This window comes from Triticum aestivum, chromosome 1B (genome assembly GCF_018294505.1).
Source record: "Triticum aestivum cultivar Chinese Spring chromosome 1B, IWGSC CS RefSeq v2.1, whole genome shotgun sequence".
NCBI lineage: Eukaryota > Viridiplantae > Streptophyta > Magnoliopsida > Poales > Poaceae > Triticum > Triticum aestivum.
In genome coordinates this window covers 355854471-355869715 of record NC_057795.1, presented here as the reverse complement: position 1 = coordinate 355869715, position 15245 = coordinate 355854471, and the positions used below count along the sequence as shown (strand labels likewise).

Genomic DNA, 15245 nt, shown 5'->3' with positions numbered 1-15245 from the left:
ATATATGTTGTTAATCATTACCAAAACCACCCAGGGATAGTTGCACTTTCAACGTGTGGGCGAACCCGTTCGTCCTTCGAGTCAAGCTCGAGCTCAGCCTGAAGGGCGTCGGCTACAAGTATGTCGAATAGGATCTCAAGATCAAGAGGGAGATGCTCCTCAAGTACAACCCCGTCTACCAGGACGTGCCCATGTTGATCCACGACGACAAGCCCGTTTGCAATTCGTCGGTCATCCTGCAATATGTCAACAAGGCTTTCATCAGCGTCGGCCCCTCACTCCTCCCGGAGGAACCCCATGACCGTGTTGTTGCTTGCTTCTGGGCCGGTTACATTGACGGCACGGTATCATATCATATTCTGTACTACATGTCAAATGGATTGGTTCATCGGGTTCGAGTTTTTTTAGCATCTGGTTGATTTTTTTACCCGCGGGATTTTGTAATATGTGCGTAATTATGCAGCTCGTGAAAGCATCATCCCACGCGTCGATGAGCAAGATGGAGGAGGAGAAGGCTGAGGGGAAGAAGCAGACGACCACCGCGGTGGAGACTCTGGAGGGGCCCCGAGGGACTGCTCTAACGGGAATCCCTTCTTCGCCAGTGAGATAGTGGGCTACGTGGACGTGATGCTCGGTGATACATCTCCAACGGATCTGAAAATTCATGCCACAATAAAGAATATTACATTGATAAATATGCTAGGTAGCATTCCACATCAAAAATTCTATTTTTATCATTGACCTACTCGAGGACGAGCAGGAATTAAGCTTGGGGATGCTTGATACGTCTCCAATGTATCTATAATTTTTTATTGTTCCATGCAATTATATTATCTGTTTTGGATGTTTAATGGGCTTTAATATGCTCTTCAATATTATTTTTGGGACTAACCTATTAACCGTAGGCCGAGTGCCAGTTTCTGTTTTTTTTGCCTATTTTAGAGTTTTGCAGAAAAGGAATACCAAACGGAGTCCAAACGAAATAAAACCTTCGCGATGATCTTTCTTGGACCGAAAGCAAACCAGAAGGCTTGGAGTTGAATTCAGAAATGCCACAAGGCAGGAGGGCGCGCCCACGGGGGGTAGGCCTGCCCCTACACTCGTGGGCCCCTCGTAGCTCCACCGACGTACTTCTTTCGCCTATATATTCTCTTATACCCAAGAAACATCAAAGGGAGCCACGAAACCACTTTTCTACCGCCGCAACCTTCTGTACCCGTGAGATCCCATCTTGGGTCCTTTTCCGGTGATCTACCGGAGGGGGAATCGATCACGGAGGGCTTCTACATCAATAGCGTTGCCTCTTTGGTGAAGCGTGAGTAGTTTACCACAGACCTTTGGGTCCATAGTTATTAGCTAGATGGCTTCTTCTCTCTCTTTGATTCTCAATACAAAGTTCTCCTTGATGTTCTTGGAGATCTATTCGATATAATACTCTTTTGGGTGTGTTTGCCGAGATCCGATGAGTTGTGGATTTATGAACAAGATTATCTATGAATATTATTTGGTTCTTCTCTGAATTTTTATATGCATGATTTGATATCTTTGCAAGTCACTTCGAATTATCGGTTTAGTTTGGCCTACTAGATTGATCTTTCTTGCCATGGGAGAAGTGCTTAGCTTTGGGTTCAATCTTGCGGTGTCCTTTCCTAGTGACAGTAGGGGCAACAAGGCACGTATTGTATTATTGCCATCGAGGATAAAAATATGGGGTTTATATCATATTGCTTGAGTTTATCCCTCTACATCATGTCATCTTGCTTAATGCGTTACTCCGTTCTTATGAACTTAATACTCTAGATGCATGTTGGATAGCGGTCAATGTGTGGAGTAATAGTAGTAGATGCAGAATTGTTTCGGTCTACTTGACACAGACGTGATGCCTATGTTCATGATCATTGCCTTAGATATCTTCATAATTATGCGCTTTTTTATCAATTGCTCGACAGTAATTTGTTCACCCACCGTAATACATGCTATCTCGAGAGAAGCCACTAGTGAAACCTATGGCCCCCGGGTCTCTTTTCCATTATATTGCATCTCTTTAAATCTCGTTTATTATTTTGCAATCTTTACTTTCCAATCTATACAACAAAAATACCAAAAATATTTACTTTACTATCTCTATTAGATCTCACTTTTGCGAGTGACCATGAAGGGATTGACAACCCCTTTATTGCATTAGTTGCAAGGTTCTTGATTGTTTGTGCAGGTACTAGGTGACTTGTGCATCGTCTCCTACTGGATTGATACCTTGGTTCTCAAAACTGAGGGAAATACTTATGCTACTTTGCTGCATCACCCTTTCCTCTTCAAGGGAAAAACCAACACAAGCTCAAGAGGTAGCAGGAAGAATTTCTGGTGCCGTTACCGGGGTGATCTTCGCCAAGTGAAGCCATACAAAGTTCCCATCATAAACTCTTCTCCCTCGCATTACATTATTTTCCATTTGCCTCTCGTTTTCCTCTCCCCCACATTTAAAACGGTTTTCGAAAACCTTTGCCTTTTCTTCGCCCCTCTTCCGTTCGTCTCTTTTCGCTTGCTTCTTGTGTGCTTGTGTGTTGGATTGATTGTTTGTCACGATGGCTCAAGATAATCCTAAATTGTGTGACTTTTCCAATACCAACAATAATGATTTTATTAGCACTCTGATTGCTCCTACTACCGATGCTGAATCTTGTGAAATTAATACCGTTTTGTTGAATCTTGTTATGACAGATCAATTTTCTGGCCTTCCTAGTGAAGATGTCGCAACCCATCTAAACAACTTTGTTGATTTTTCTGATATGCAAAAGAAGAAAGATGTGGATAATGATATTGTTAAATTGAAGCTATTTGCGTTTTTGCTTAGAGATCATGCTAAAACTTGGTTCTCTTCTTTGCCTAAAAATAGTATTGATTCATGGAATAAGTGCAAAGATGCTTTTATCTCTAAGTATTTTCCTCCCGCTAAGATCATCTCCCTTAGGAACGATATTATGAATTTTAAGCAACTTGATCATGAGCATGTTGCACATGTTTGGGAGAGGATGAAATTAATGATACGTAATTGCCCTACACATGGTTTGAATTTGTGGATGATTATACAAAAAAATTATGCCGGATTGAATTTTTCTTCTAGAAATCTTTTAGATTCGCCCGCGGGAGGCACTTTTATGGATATCACTTTAGGAGAAGCTACTGAACTCCTAGAAAATATTATGGTTAACTATTCTCAATGGCACACCGAAAGATCCACTAGTAAAAAAAATCGATTGAAGAAATTAATGTTTTGAGTGGAAAGATGGATGAACTTATGAAATTATTTGCTAATAGAAGTGTTTCTTCTGATCCTAATGACATGCCTTTGTCCATTTTTATTGAGAATAATAATGAATCTATGGATGTGGATTTTGTTGGTAGGAACAGTTTTGGTAACAACGCATATAGAGGGAATTTTAATTCTAGGCCGTTTCCTAGTAATTACTCTAATAATTATGGTAATTCCTACAACAACTCTTATGGAAATTTTAATTAGATGCCCTCTGATTTTGAGAATAGTGTTAAAGAATTTATGAGTTCGCAAACGAGTTTCAATGCTTTGATTGAAGAAAAAATGCTTAAGATTGATGAGTTGGCTAGGAATGTGGATATAATTTCTCTTGATGTTGATTCTTTGAAACTTAGATCTATTCCACCTAAGCATGATATCAATGAGTCTCTCGAAGCCATGAGAATTTCATTGATGAGTGCAAAGAAAGAACCGCTAGGATGCGTGCTAAAAAAGATTGGTTTGTGAAAGCGTGTTCTTCTAGTTTTCATGGTAGTAATGATGAAGATATAAAAGATTGATGTGACTCCTATTAAATCTTTGTTTTCCAATATGAATCTTTATAAAGATGGGACTGGAGATGAGTGAACTTTAGTTAAAAGGCATCCCAATGATTCAGAGTTTTTAGATCTAGATGCAAAAATTGATAAAAGTGGGATTGAAGAGGTCAAAACTTTACATAACAATGAACCCACTATTTTGCATTTCAAGGGATTTAATTATGATAATTGTTCTTTAATAGATTGTATTTCCTTGTTGCAATCCGTGTTAAATTCTCCTCATGCTTATAATCAAAATAAATCTTTTACTAAACGTATCGTTGATGCTTTGATGCAATCTTACAAAGAAAAGCTTGAACTAGAAGTTTCTATCCTTAGAAAACATTATGATGAGTGGGAACCTACTATTAAGATTAAGATTAGAGATTATGAATGCTATGCTTTGTGTAATTTGGCTGCTAGTGTTTCCACGATTCCAAAAACCTTGTGTGATGTGCTAGGTTTCCATGAATTTGATGATTGTTCTTTAAATTTGCATCTTGCGGATTCCACCATTAAGAAACCTATGGGAAGGATTAAGGATGTTATTATTGTTGCAAATAGGAATTATGTGCCCGTAAATTTCATTGTTCTTGATATAGATTGCAATCCTACATGTCCTATTATTCCTGGTAGACCTTTTCTTAGAATGATTGGTGCAATTATTGATATGAAAGAAGGAAAGGCATGGAACTGTTGGGGAACGTAGTAATTTAAAAAAAATCCTACGCACACGCAAGATCATGGTGATGTATAGCAACGAGAGGGGAGAGTGTTGTCCACGTACCCTCGTAGACCGAAAGCGGAAGCATTATGACAACACGGTTGATGTAGTCGTACGTCTTCACGATCCGACCGATCCAAGTACCGAATGTATGACACCTCCGAGTTCAGCACACGTTCAGCTCGATGACGATCCCCGGACTCCGATCCAGCAGGGTGCCAGGGATGAGTTCCGTCAGCACGACGGCGTGGTGACGATGATGATGTTCTACCGACGCAGGGCTTCACCTAAGCACCGCTACGATATGACCGAGGTGGAATATGGTGGAGGGGGGCACCGCACACGGCTAAGGAACGATCACGAAGATCAACTTGTGTGTCTAGAGGTGCCCCCTGCCCCCGTATATAAAGGAGCAAGGGGGGAGGCCGGCCGGCCCTAGGGGGCGCGCCAAGGAGGGGGAGTCCTCCTCCTAGTGGGAGTGGGACTCCCCTTTCCTAGTCCAACTAGGAAGGAGGAAGGGGGAAGGAAAGAGAGGGAGAGGGAGAGGGAAAGAGGGGCCGCGCCCCCTCCCCTTGTACAATTCGGACTCCCCATGGGAGGGGGCGCGCCACCTCCCAGGCTGCTGCCCTCTCTCTCCCCTTAGGCCCACTAAGGCCCAATACTTCCCCGGGGGGTTCTGGTAACCCCTCCGGCACTCCGGTTTTCTCCGAAATCACCCGGAACACTTCCGGTGTCCGAATATAGTCGTCCAATATATCAATCTTTATGTCTCGACCATTTCGAGACTCCTCGCCATGTCCGTGATCACATCCGAGACTCCGAACAACCTTCGGTACATCAAAACTTATAAACTCATAATAAAACTGTCATCGTAACGTTAAGCGTGCGGACCCTACGGGTTCAAGAACTATGTAGACATGACCTAGAACTATTTCCGATCAAGAACCAATAGCGGAACCTGGATGCTCATATTGGCTCCTACATATTCTACGAAGATCTTTATCGATCAAACTGCATAACAACATACGTTGTTCCCTTTGTCATCGGTATGTTACTTGCCCGAGATTCGATCGTCGGTATCTCAATACCTAGTTCAATCTCGTTACCAGCAAGTCTCTTTACTCGTTACGTAATGCGTCATGCCGTAACTAACTCATTAGCTACATTGCTTGCAAGGCTTATAGTGATGTGCATTACCGAGAGGGCCCAGAGATACCTCTCTGACAATTGGAGTGACAAATCCTAATCTCGAAATACGCCAACCCAACATGTACCTTTGGAGACACCTGTAGAGCTCCTTTATAATCACCCAATTACGTTGTGACGTTTGGCAGCACACAAACTGTTCCTCCGGTAAACGGGAGTTGCATAATCTTATAGTCACAGGAACATGTATATGTCATGAAGAAAGCAGAAGCAACATACTAAACGATCGTGTGCTAAGATAACGGAATGGGTCAAGTCAATCACATCATTCTCCTAATGATGTGATCCCGTTAATCAAATGACAACTCTTTTGTCCATGGCTAGGAAACTTAACCATCTTTGATTCACGAGCTAGTCAAGTAGAGGCATACTAGTGAGACTATGTTTGTCTATGTATTCACACATGCATTATGTTTCCGGTTAATACAATTCTAGCATGAATAATAAACATTTATCATGAAATAAGGAAATAAATAATAACTTTATTATTGCCTCTAGGGCATATTTCCTTCAGTCTCCCACTTGCACTAGAGTCAATAATCTAGTTCACATCACCATGTGACTTAACACCAATATTCACATCTGTATGCGATTAATACCCATAGTTCACATCGTCATGTGATCAACACCCAAATGGTTTACTAGAGTCAATAATCTAGTTCACATCGCTATGTGATTAACACCCAAAGAGTACTAAGGTATGATCATGTTTTGCTCGTGAGAGAAGTTTAGTCAATGGGTCTGTCACATTCAGAGCCATATGTATTTTGCAAATATTCTATGTCTACAATGCTCTGCATGGAGATACTCTAGCTAATTGCTCCCACTTTCAATATGTATCCAGATTGAGACTTAGAGTCATCTGGATCGGTATAAAAGCTTGCACCGATGTAACTCTTTACGACGGGCTCTTTTATCACCTCCATAAGCGAGAAGTATTTCCTTAGTCCTCACTAAGGATATTCTTGACCACTGTCCAGTGATATACTATTAGATCAAAATTGTATTCCTTTGCCAAACACAGAGCAAGGTATGCAATAGGTCTGGTTCATAGCATAACATACTTTATAGAACCTATGACTGAGGCATAGGGAATGACTTTTCATTCTCTTTCTATTTTCTGCCATGGTCGGGTCTTGAGTCTTACTCAACTTCACACCTTGCAACACAGGCAAGAACTCCTTCTTTAACTGTTCCATTTTGAACTATTTCAAAAAAATTATCAAGGTATGTACTCATTGAAAATCTTATCAAGCGTCTTGATCTATCTATATAGATCTTGATGCTCGATGTGTAAGCAACTTCAACGAGGTCTTGCTTTGAAAAACTCTTATTCAAGTATCCTTTCATGCTATCCAAAATTTCTATATCATTTCCAATTAACAATATGTCATCCACATATAATATTAGAAATGCTACAGAGCTCCCACTCACTTTCTTGTAAATACATGCTTCTCAAAAAATCTGTATAAAACCATATGCTTTGATCAACTCATCAAAGCGTATATTCCAATTCCGAGATGCTTGGACCAGTCCATTGATGGATCGCTGGAGCTTGCACACTTTGTTAGCACCTTTAGGATTGACAAAACCTTCTGGTTGCATCATATACAACTCTTCTATAATAAATCCATTAAGGAATGCAGTTTTGACATCCTTTTGCCAGATTTCATAAAATGTGGCAATTGCTAACATGATTCGGACAGACTTAATCATCGATACGAGTGAGAAAATCTCATCGTATTCAACACCTTGAACTTGTCGAAAAACATTCCGCAACAAGTCGAGCTTAGTAGATAGTAACACTATTATCAATGTCTGTCTTCCTCTTGAAGATCCATTTTATTAACATGGCTTGCTGATCATCGAGCAAGTCAATCAAAGTCCATACTTTGTTCTCATACATGGATCATATCTCAGATTTTATGGCCTTAAGCCATTTCACGGAATCTGGGCTCATCATCGCTTCCTCATAGTTTGTAGGTTCATCATGGTCTAGTAACATGACTTCCAGAATATGATTACTGTACCACTCAGGTGTGGATCTTACTTTGGAAGACCTACGAGGTTTGGTAGCAACTTGATCTGAAGTTTCATGATCATCATCATTAACTCCCTCACTAATTGGTGTAGGAATCACTAGAACTGATTTCTGTGATGAACTACTTTCCAATAAGGGAGAAGGTACAATTACCTCATCAAGTTCTACTTTCCTCCCACTCACTTCTTTCGAGAGAAACTTGTTCTCTAGAAAGGATCCATCTTAGCAACGAATAACTTGCCTTAGGATCTGTGATAGAAGGTGTACCCAATAGTTACCTTTGGGTATTCTATGAAGACGCACTTCTCCGATTTGGGTTCGAGCTTATCAGGTTGAATTTTTTTTCACATAAGCGTCGCATCCCCAAACTTTAAGAAACGACAACTTTGGTTTCTTGCCAAACCACAATTCATAAGGCGTTGTCTCAATGGATTTTGATGGTGCCCTATTTAAAGTGAATGCAGCTGTCTCTAATGCATAACCCCAAAATGATAGTGGTAAATTGGTAAGAGACATCATAGATTGCACTATATCCAATAAAGTACTGTTATGACGTTCGGACACACCATTAAGATGTGGTGTTCCAGGTGGCATGAGTTTGTGAAACTATTCCACATTGTTTTAATTGAAGACCAAACTCGTAACTCAAATATTTGTCTCCGCGATCAAATTGCAGAAAGTTTATTTTGTTGTTACGATGATTCTCCACTTCACTCTGAAATTCTTTGAACTTTTCAAATGTTTCAGACTTGTGCTTCATTAAGTAGATATACTCATATCTGCTCAATTCATCTTGTGAAGGTCAGAAAATAATGATACCCGCCACGAGCATCAACACTCATTGGACCGCATACATCGGTATGTATTATTTCCAATAAGTCACTAGCTCGTTCCATTGTTCCGAAGAATGGAGTTTTAGTCATCTTGCCCAAAAGGCATGGTTCGCAAGCATCAAATGATTCATAACCAAGAGATTCCAAAAATCCATCTTTATGGAGTTTCTTCATGCGCTTTACACCGATATGACCCAAACGGCAGTGCCACAAATAAGTTGCACTATCATTATCAACTTTGCATCTTTTGGCATCAATATTATGAATATGTGTATCACTATGATCGAGATCCAACAAACTATTTTCATTGGGTGTATGACCATCGAAGGCTTTATTCATGTAAATAGAATAACAATTATTCTCTGACTTTAAATGAATAACCGTATTGCAGTAAACATGATCAAATCATATTCATGCTCAACGCAAACGCCAAATAACATTTATTTAGGTTCAACACTAATCTTGAAAGTGTAGGGATAGTGTGATGATGATCATATCAATCTTGGAACTACTTCCAACACACATCATCACTTCACCCTCAACTAGTCTCTGTTTATTCTGTAACTCCTATTTCGAGTTATTAATTTTAGCAACTGAACAAGTATCAAATACTCAGGGGCTACTACAAACACTAGTAAAGTACACATGAATAACATGTATATCAAATATACCCTTGTTCACGTTGCCATCCTTCTTATCCACCAAATATTCAGGGCATTTCCGCTTCTACTGACCATTTCCTTTGCAGTATAATCACTCAGTTTCAGGCTTTGGTCCAGCTTTGGGCTTCTTCGCGGGAGTGACAACTTGCTTGCCATTCTGTTTGAAGTTCCCTTTCTTTCCCTTTGCCCTTTTCTTGAAACTAGTGGTCTTGTCAATCATCAACACTTGACGCTCTTTCTTGATTTCCACCTTCGTCGATTTCAGTATCACGAAGAGCTCGGGAATCGTTTTCGTCATCCCTTCCATTATAGTTCATCACGAAGTTTCAGTAACTTGGTGATGGTGACTAGAGAACTCTGCCAATCACTATCTTATCTGGAAGATTAACTCCCACTTGATTCAAGCTATTGTAGTACTCAGACAATCTAAGTACTTGCTCACTAGTTGAGCAATTCTGCTCCATCTTTTAGGCGAAGTATTTGTCAGAGGTCTCATACCTCTTGACATGGGCATGAGTCTGAAATACCAATTTCATCTCTTGAAACATCCTATATGTTCCATGACGTTTCAAAAACGTTTTTGTAGTCCCGGTTCTAAGCCATAAAGCATGGTGCACAAAACTATCAAGTAGTCATCATATTGAGCTAGCCAAACATTCATAACGTCTGCATCTGCTCCTGCAATAGGTCTGTCACCTAGCGGTGCATTAAGGACATAATTCTTCTATGCAGCAATGAGGATAAACCTCAGATCACGGATCCAATCCGCATCATTGCTACTAACATCTTTCAACACAATTTTCTCTAGGAACATATCAAAATAAACATATGAAAGCAACAACGCAATCTATTGATCTACAACATAATTTGCAAAATACTACCAGGACTAAGTTCATGATAAATTTAAGTTCAATTAATCATATTACTTAAGAACTCCCACTTAGACAGACATCTCTCTAGTCATCTAAGTGATCACGTGATCCAAATCAACTAAACCATGTTCGATCATCACGTGAGATGGAGTAGTTTTCAATGGTGAACATCACTATGTTGATCATATCTACTATATGATTCACGCTCGACCTTTCAGTCTCCGTGTTCCGAGGCCATATCTGTATATGCTAGGCTCATCAAGTTTAACCTGAGTATTCCACGTGTGCAACTGTTTTGCACCTGTTGTATTTGAACGTAGAGCCTATCACACCCGATCATCACGTGGTGTCTCAGCACGAAGAACTTTCGCAACGGTGCATACTCAGGGAGAACACTTCTTGATAATTAGTGAGTGATCATCTTAAAATGCTACCGTCAATCAAAGCAAGATAAGATGCATAAAAGATAAACATCACATGCAATCAATATAAGTGATATGATATGGCCATCATCATCTTGTGCTTGTGATCTCCATCTCCGAAGCACCGTCGTGATCACCATCGTCACCGGAACGACACCTTGATCTCCATCGTCGCATCGTTGTCTTTTACGCCATCTATTGCTTCTACTACTATCGCTACCGCTTAGTGATAAAGTAAAGCAATTACAGGGAGCTTGCATTTCATACAATAAAGCGACAACCATATGGCTCCTGCCAGTTGCCGATCACTTTGGTTACAAAACATGATCATCTCATACAATAAAATATAGCATCACGTCTTGACCATATCACATCACAATATGCCCTGCAAAAACAAGTTAGGCATCCTCTACTTTCTTGTTGCAAGTTTTACGTGGCTGCTACGGGCTGAGCAAGAACCGTTCTTACCTATGCATCAAAACCACAACGATAGTTCGTCAAGTTAGTGTTGTTTTAACCTTCGCAAGGACCGGGCGTAGCCACACTCGGTTCAACTAAAGTTGGAGAAACAGACACCCACTAGTCACCTGTGTGCAAAGCACGGCGGTAAAACCAGTCTCGCGTAAGCATACGCATAATGTCGGTCCGGGCCGCTTCATCCAACAATACCGCTGAACCAAAGTATGACATGCTGGTAAGCAGTATGACTCGTATCGTCCACAACTCATTTGTGTTCTACTCGTGCATATAACATCTACGCATAAAACCTGGCTCTAATACCACTGTTGGGGAACATAGTAATTTAAAAAAAATCCTACGCACATGCAAGATCATGGTGATGTATAGCAACGAGAGGGGAGAGTGTTGTCCACGTACCCTCGTAGACCAAAAGTAGAAGCGTTATGACAACGCGGTTGATGTAGTCGTACGTCTTCACGATCCGACCGATCCAAGTACCAAACGTACGGCACCTCCGAGTTCGGCACACGTTCAGCTCGATGACGATCCCTGGACTCCGATCCAGCAGGGTGTCGGGGATGAGTTCCGTCAGCGAGACGGCGTGGTGACGATGATGATGTTCTACCGACGCAGGGCTTCGCCTAAGCACCGCTACGATATGACCGAGGTGGAATATGGTGGAGGGGGGCACCGCACACGGCTAAGGAACGATCACGAAGATCAACTTGTGTGTCTAGAGCTGCCCCTGCCCCTGTATATAAAGGAGCAAGGGGGGAGGCTGGCTGGCCCTAGTGGGCGCGCCAAAGAGGGGGGGAGTCCTCCTCCTAGTGGGAGTAGGACTCCCCTTTCCTAGTCCAACTAGGAAGGAGGGAGGGGGAAGGAAAGAGAGGGAGAGGGAGAGGGAAAGAGGGGCCGCGCCCCCTCCCCTTGTCCAATTCAGACTCCCCATGGGAGGGGGCGCGCCACCTCCTGGGCTGCTGCCCTCTCTCTCCCCTCAGGCCCACTAAGGCCCAATACTTCCCCGGGGGGTTCCGGTAACCCCTCCGACACTCCGGTTTTCTCCGAAATCACCCGGAACACTTCCGGTGTCCGAATATAGTAGTCCAATATATCAATCTTTATGTCTCGACCATTTCGAGACTCCTCGTCATGTCCGTGATCACATCCGGGACTCCGAACAACCTTCGGTACATCAAAACTTATAAACTCATAATAAAACTGTCATCGTAACGTCAAGCGTGCGGACCCTACGGGTTCGAGAACTATGTAGACTTGACCTAGAACTGTTTCCGGTCAATAACCAATAGCGGAACCTGGATGCTCATATTGGCTCCTACATATTCTACGAAGATCTTTATCGGTCAAACCGCATAACAACATACGTTGTTCCCTTTGTCATCGGTATGTTAGTTGCCCGAGATTCGATCATCGGTATCTCAATACCTAGTTCAATCTCGTTACCAGCATGTCTCTTTACTCGTCACGTAATGCATCATTCCGTAACTAACTCATTAGCTACATTGCTTGCAAGGCTTATAGTGATGTGCATTACCGAGAGGGTCCAGAGATACCTCTCCGACAATCGGAGTGACAAATCCTAATCTCGAAATACGCCAACCCAACATGTACCTTCGGAGACACCTGTAGAGATCCTTTATAATCACCCAGTTACATTGTGACGTTTGGCAGCACACAAAGTGTTCCTCCGGTAAACGGGAGTTGCATAATCTCATGGTCACAGGAACATGTATAAGTCATGAAGAAAGCAGTAGCAACATACTAAACGATCGTGTGCTAAGCTAACAGAATGGGTCAAGTCAATCACATCATTCTCCTAATGATGTGATCCCGTTAATCAAATGACAACTCTTTTGTCCATGGCTAGGAAACTTAACCATCTTTGATTCACGAGCTAGTCAAGTAGAGGCATACTAGTGACACTATGTTTGTCTATGTATTCACACATGTATTATGTTTCCGGTTAATACAATTCTAGCATGAATAATAAACATTTATCATGAAATAAGGAAATAAATAATAACTTTATTATTGCCTCTAGGGCATATTTCCTTCAGGAACAATTTCCTAGGAAGAAAATTAAATTGCCTTATTAATCTATTTTGCGAGCCACTTATGGATTGCATACCAAAGATGGCAATACCTAGATATATTCGTGTTCTTATGCCTAGCTAGGGGCGTTAAACGATAGCATTTGTTGGGAGGCAACCAAATTTAGTTTTGTTCTTTGATTTTTCCTCCTGTTTAGTAATAAATAATTCATCTAGCTTCTGTTTAGATGTGGTTTTATGTTTTAATTAGTGTTTGTGCCAAGTAGAACCTTTGGGAAGACTTGGGTGAAGTCTTTGCGATCTTGCCGTAAAAAACAGAAACTTTTGCGCTCACGATAATAGCTGTCATTTTTTACAGAAGAGTGATTTTAGGTTGATTATTTTTGTAGATGATTAATAGAGAAATTCATCACGTCCACCAATTTATTTGAAAAAAATTAGAGTTACAGAAGTATTTGAAAGTTACAGATTGCTACAGACGGTTCTGTTTTTGACAGATTCTGTTTTTCGTGTGTTGTTTGCTTATTTTGTTGAATCTATGAGTAGTATCGGGAGGTATGAACCATAGAGAAGTTGGAATACAGTTGGTTTAAGACAAAAATAATTAAATAATGAGTTCATTACAGTACCTTAAAGTGGTGGTTTATTTTCTTATACTAACGGAGCTCATGAGATTTTCTGTTGAAGTTTTGTGTTGTGAAGTTTTCAAGCTTTTGGGTAAAGATTTGATGGATTTTGGAATAAGGAGTGGAAATAGCCTAAGATTGGGGATTCCCAAGGTACCCCAAGGTAAAATCCAAGGACAACCAAAAGCCTAAGCTTGGGGATGTCCCGGAAGGCATCCCCTCTTTCGTCTTCATCTATCGGTAACTTTACTTGAGGCTATATTTTTATTCACCACATGATATGTGTTTTGCTTGGAGCGTCTTGTATGACTTGAGTCTTTGCTTTTTAGTTTACCACAATCATCCTTGCTGTACACACCTTTTGTGAGAGATATGCATGAGTCGGAATTTATTAGAATACTCTATGTGCTTCACTTATATCTTTTGAGCTAGACAATATTGCTCTAATGCTTCACTTATATCTTTTTAGAGCACGGTGGTGGTTATATTTTATAGAGATTGTTGAACTCTCATGCTTCACTTATATTATTTTGAGAGTCTTTTAGAACAGCATGGTAATTTTCTTTGGTTATAAAATTAGTCCTAATATGATGGGCATCCAAGATGGGTATAATAAAAACTTTCATATAAAGTGCATTGAATACTATGGGAAGTTTGATTTTTATGATTGTTTTGAGATATGAAGATGGTGATATTAGAGTCATGCTAGTAGAGTAGTTGTGAATTCGAGAGATACTTGTGTTAAATTTTGTGATTCCCGTAGCATGCACGTATGGTGAACCGTTATGTGATGAAGTTGGAGCATGATTTATTTATTGATTGTCTTCCTTATGAGTGGCGGTCGGGGACGAGCGATGGTCTTTTCCTACCTATCTATCCCCCTAGGAGCATGCGCATAGTACTTCGTTTCGATAACTAATAAATTTTTGCAATAAGTATGTGAGTTCTTTATTACTAATGTTGAGTCCAGGATTATACGCACTCTCACCCTTCCATCATTGCTAGCCTCTCTAGTACCGCGCAACTTTCACCCGTACCATACACCCACCATATACCTTCGTCAAAATAGCCACCATACCTACCTATTATGGCATTTCCATAGCCATTCCGAGATATATTTCCATGCAACTTTCCACCATTCCATTTACTATGACACGCTCCATCATTGTCATATTGCCCTGCATGATCACGTAGTTGACATCGTATTGGTGGCAAAACCACCGTTTATAATTTTTCATACATGTCAGTCTTGAATCATTGCACGTCCCGGTACACCGCCGAAGGCATTCACATGGAGTCATCTTTTATTCTAAGTATTGATTTGTAAGTAAATAAAAGTGTGATGATCTTCATTATTAAAGCATTGTCCCAGTGAGGAAAGGATGATGGAGACTATGATTCCCCCACAAGTCGGGATGAGACTCCAGACTAAAAAAAGAGGCCATAAAAAAAGATAAAGGGCCCAAATAAAAAAAATATGAG

The 15245-nt window shown here is 40.8% G+C and overlaps 1 pseudogene; it reads left to right on the top strand.

The window, feature by feature from the left end:
* The window catches only part of LOC123078522 (probable glutathione S-transferase GSTU6), a 78022-nt pseudogene that overhangs the window by 11850 nt on the left and 50927 nt on the right, over positions 1-15245 (top strand).